Source organism: Amphiprion ocellaris, chromosome 16 (assembly GCF_022539595.1).
Source record: "Amphiprion ocellaris isolate individual 3 ecotype Okinawa chromosome 16, ASM2253959v1, whole genome shotgun sequence".
NCBI lineage: Eukaryota > Metazoa > Chordata > Actinopteri > Pomacentridae > Amphiprion > Amphiprion ocellaris.
In genome coordinates this window covers 20,252,723-20,257,934 of record NC_072781.1, presented here as the reverse complement: position 1 = coordinate 20,257,934, position 5,212 = coordinate 20,252,723, and the positions used below count along the sequence as shown (strand labels likewise).

Genomic DNA, 5,212 nt, shown 5'->3' with positions numbered 1-5,212 from the left:
CTCTCGTCTTCTTCACGCCGTCTTATGAGCGTTAGTAAACAATGTAGTGGTTTATACCTCCACCACCTGGTGTGGAGAGGAGGTAACGATTAAAATGAAATCCTCTAATATTGAAATGATAAATACAAGATAACACGATGCAATTATTGATTATCGTAGAGTCAAGTTCTTTATATCACATCCAATGAGTCAAAAATCAGAAACAGAACCCTTGTTTTTTTCAATTTCTTGTTCATTTTAATGCCTGGTACAACTAAAGGTACATTTGTTTGGACAAATATAATGATAACAACAAATATAGCTCAAAAGAGTTTCATTAAAGAGCTGATATCTAGCCATTTTCCATCGTTTTCTTGAAAATATCCAAAATCACTGAAGGTCTTACATCAATAGCTATGGCATTGTAATCAAAAACAGTACTTTTGGGCATTCCATGTTTTCTTTTCCGTCTGTTTTAGTCACATGATACACACAGGAGTTAGTACTTGATTGCACAACCATTGTTTTTGATGACTGCAGCCTTGCGTCTTGGCATGCTCTCCACCAGCTTCTGACATTGTTCTGCTGTCACAGCAGTCCATTCCTGTTGCACTAATTCAAACAAATCTGCTTTGTTTTTGCACTTGTGGTTGTCCATTTTGTGTTTGATGATGATGATGTGTGCGTGTGTGTTTTACTGTCCTGTATATGAAGATATAAGGGAGGGACTTTTCAGTAAGATGTCCTCTGTTAATTTTGATTTCTTTTAGTTGGATGGCCATGAAAAATTTCACTTATGTTTCAGAAGGGGAACCTTTTTTCTTTTTTCTAAATTTCTTTGCCAGGCCTGGGTTAAAAGGCAACGCATTTTGTTTGAGAACTGAGCAGCAGAATAATGTGTGTTTTGTATGTATTGCTGCAATGCTAGTATATTGGTGTCTTGTAAATCCATAAGGGTTTGGCACGTTTGTGTGCATGACGAAAATAAAGAAATCAATCAGTCACTTATAGCCAAATTTGACATTACGAAATAGTTTGGTGCAACCATTCCTCTTGTCCACATTAGTCATGAAGCCACATTTTTGTTACTCTGCAATGGTGATGGACAAAATCAATAGTACTTATTCTGTACATTGAACCATTTCAAAGGTCAGCAGCAACTATTATGTGGTCTAGAAATACAACATTTAAAACACAGTTTGTGTGCCAAAATCGCAACATTACTGTTTCACACACTTTGCTCTAAAATTTCAAATCTACTAGGTGACAAAATGAAGTGTCCGGAATATAAAATATATAATAAAACCTTAATGCGATAAAAACAGACACAACTTAAAGAATAATGATACTCGCCAATAATGAATGTAATCCAAATGTTTTTCCTGACAAAATGCTAAGGGGAGCTGAAGTTTATTTCATTCAGCTATTTGGAACTATTGAATCTGAGTTTGTTTAATACCTGCAGCATCAGACAACGGCAAATTCTTAAAATTACACATTATCGCTGAGAACAGATCAGTCTGGACCAGTTGACGGTAGGTCACGCTGTATAGGTCACCTGTAGTTTATTACAAACCTGCAGCATCATACAGTGTTGAATCCATGGGTGTCTCCAAAGACACACAGAGAGAGAGAGCTGCAAGCATTTACACAAAGAGCAAGAGCAGGAACTTCATTAAGTAGGTAATAATAAAATTACCCAGACATGGAGAAAGGGCAGATCAGAATCTAACAGCAGGTCACACTGTGGACTTTTCTGTATCTCAGACAGGTGAGCTGTCACACAGAGTCACAGTTTATCAGCTGCAGTTTTAAATTTTGTTTCATCACAGCTGTCCTCAGGTTGACTCCGGAACTTTCAGTTTTACTGTTTAAGAAAATTATATATGAACTGAGTTGTTAGTTGTTTGGACACTTTAATCAGCTGCTACTGATTTCAATGTAATCTGTTATTGCATTATTCTGCACAATTTTTCGCTTGGTGTGTTTCTAGTCTTGTGTTAGAGATAAATATTGGTTTATCCAGCAGCTCTCTCCAGCACTGTTGAGGTCTGAATGCAGCTGTGAGGAACATTAACTGAACATGGCCTCTATTTGAATGAGTAGAATGCTGTCACTTAAACAGATCAATGGACTGATGAAGCCAGCAATGTTCCATGTCTGATGTCTGAAAGTGTCATGTGACCATACTCTAAAGGCCCACTCTGGACTGCTCATTACAGGGAGCTCTACTCTGCCTTGAAAATACTTGATAATGTCTTCTGTGGTCAGTGAAAGTTGTGCAAGTTTCCACACTTGAGGGAAGTGCAATGCGAAATGACAACACCACTTTATGAGAAAAAGAAGCACTTACTGTATGCTATTTTACACAAGAAGAGAAAAGAAAGGAATATATAAAGGATATCCAGTTGGTCATTAGTCACTGAAACTAACTCTACCAAAGGCATAACCGACCAGCAAGGCTGCAAGGCTGGCTGTAATATTTGAAAACATTGTTTTTAAAAATGGATGTTAAATATTACCAGCCAAACATTGTTGCAAATGCTCAAAGGGGTCAGTCTAAAAACAGCTGAAAGTATTACAACACTTAGGGGTTCCTCAACAGAGTCCCAGTCCATAGAGGACAGGGACAAAGGTATATATATATATATATATATATATATATATATATATACTTTGTCCCTGTCCCCTATGGACTGGGACTCTGTTGAGGAACCCCTAAGTGCTGTAATACTTTCAGCCGTTTGCTGTAATATATATATATATATATATATATATATATATATATATATATATATATATGGCATGCCGTTTAGGAAATTATATATATATATATATAAAATCTAGAATTCTGAATATATGGAATGAAAGTTTGAATATATTGAATGAAAGTCGGAATATATTGAATGAAAGTGTTCAGACTTTCATTCCATATATTCAGAGTTTCATTCAATATATTCAGAGTTTCATTCCATATATTCAGAGTTTCATTCAATATATTCAGTTTCATTCAATATATTCAGAGTTTCATTCCATATATTCAGAGTTTCTTTCAATATATTCAGAGTTTCATTCAATATATTCAGAGTTTCATTCCATATATTCAGAGTTTCATTCCGTATATTCAGAGTTTCATTCAATATATTCAGTTTCATTCCATATATTCAGAGTTTCATTCAATATATTCAGTTTCATTCCATATATTCTGAGTTTCATTCCATATATTCAGATTTTCATTCCATATATTCAGAGTTTCATTCAATATATTCAGAGTTTCATTCCATATATTCAGAGTTTCATTCAATATATTCGGATTTTCATTCAATATATTCGGATTTTCATTCCATATATTCCGAGTTTCATTCAATATATTCAGAGTTTCATTCAATATATTCGGATTTTCATTCCATATATTCAGACTTTCATTCCATATATTCAGAGTTTCATTCAATATATTCAGAGTTTCATTCAATATATTCAGAGTTTTTTTCCTACCGAGCCCCGGAAGGGACATGTCGGTATGGCGAAACGACAATGGAGGACACCCACCCGTACGAGAGTTTTATTGAGTTTTATTTTGTAATCAGCCTAAAATACAAAGACATTCAAGCAGTGCGATGCATGAGGACTCTGCCATGCAGACCAGCGATCCTGATCCTGGTAAGTTTTATTTCTCCAACACCCTGCTGTTAGCCCGCTATGAATACACAGCTACAGTAGTCCCACATTAATATTATGAACACTACACCAGCTAACGTGGTAGGACACAGCATCAGTGATCAGAGGTTGGCGTTGAACTGTTGTTTGCTAACCAGTTAGCCGCCGCTAAGCTAACAATTATGAAACAATTCCTTATAAAACCTGAGAAAAGGAGCAGCAGTATTTCCTAACAAGACCTGTATTCAAAACCTCCCACGTTGTTACACAACGGCCCATTAATTATATTACTGAACTATATGGTAATCATTGAAATTTCTCTTGAAGAATCAATGAACTGTTTGCTAACATTATCATTAATGTAAGTCTAAAACTAATTCAACTGATCAATTTACCACAATGAAGTAAAGAGTACTGGTAATGTGCAGCTATTTGTATCATTTCAAGGTAAAATGCTGATTGTTCTTGAGGTTTCAACTTTGCAGATGTGGAAATTCAAAGCATTGATTTCCTTTACTCAGATTTTTTTGGGTGGTTTTCAGTTGTGCCTCAAAGCAAGACATTTAGCACTGTTGGAAATTATTACAGGTATTTTTGTAACACTTTCTAACATCGTATGGACAAAGCAATAATTAATCAGTTAATGGAGAAAATGGTTTTAAATTACAGATGCTATCATCAACATTTCTTATTCATGTATTTAGTTGTCGGCCTTGGAGGATGAGGTCCAGCTACCAGGACAGTTACTCTGCAGCTCACTGGTCCCATCCTGCAGCTCATCCATGCCGTCCTCCTCTCAACAGACCAAATCAAGTAAGATCTGTTTAGACTGTGTGGACAACAACATGATCAATATGTTAACTTTCAGCCCATCCTAAAATCCCAAAACAGAACATTTACTTTAACTGTGTTTATGAATATAGAAAGTAATTACTAACAACTAATACCTTTTTGGGTGCTTTTATGCAGGAAAAACTAAGCGGGATGCTACTGTGGATCTGCTCTTCAGATTAGCTCTGCTGTGATTAACAATCTGCCTTCATCGCAGTCACAGCCAACGGGGAAGGCAAGTAATTGTCAGAGATGTTTTGACTCTTAACACTGAACATGTTAGCGTTAGCTTAGTTACTTAGCTTCGACTATGTTTTCATCCATTACATAACAGTTAAACGCAATAAGTTGATGATAATATCTATGTTCATCTTTACAGATGGTCTTAAGGTTAATTGCGAGGCAGAGGTCAGCTGTTGCCTGGATATCCGGGATCACGCCACTGGTGGGACACAATTGTACTGGATTTCCATAGAGGACAGGGACAAAGGTATATATATATATATATATATATATATATATATATATATATATATATATATATATATATATATATATATATATATATATATATATAAAAAACTTTGTCCCTGTCCCCTATGGACTGGGACTCTGTTGAGGAACCCCTAAGTGCTGTAATACTTTCAGCCGTTTGCTGTAATATATATATATATATATATATATATATATATATATATATATATATATATATATATATATATATATATATATATATATATATATA

General features: G+C 35.0%; 1 long non-coding RNA gene across 1 annotated transcript; it reads left to right on the top strand.

Annotated features, from left to right (window-relative positions):
- The first annotated feature begins 3,401 nt into the window (after positions 1–3,401).
- On the top strand, positions 3,402–4,703 carry LOC111563636 (uncharacterized). The gene is made up of 3 exons (XR_002745698.3): positions 3,402–3,639; positions 4,341–4,449; positions 4,606–4,703. It is a non-coding gene; the product is annotated as an uncharacterized LOC111563636 (long non-coding RNA).
- The last annotated feature ends 509 nt before the right edge of the window (positions 4,704–5,212 follow it).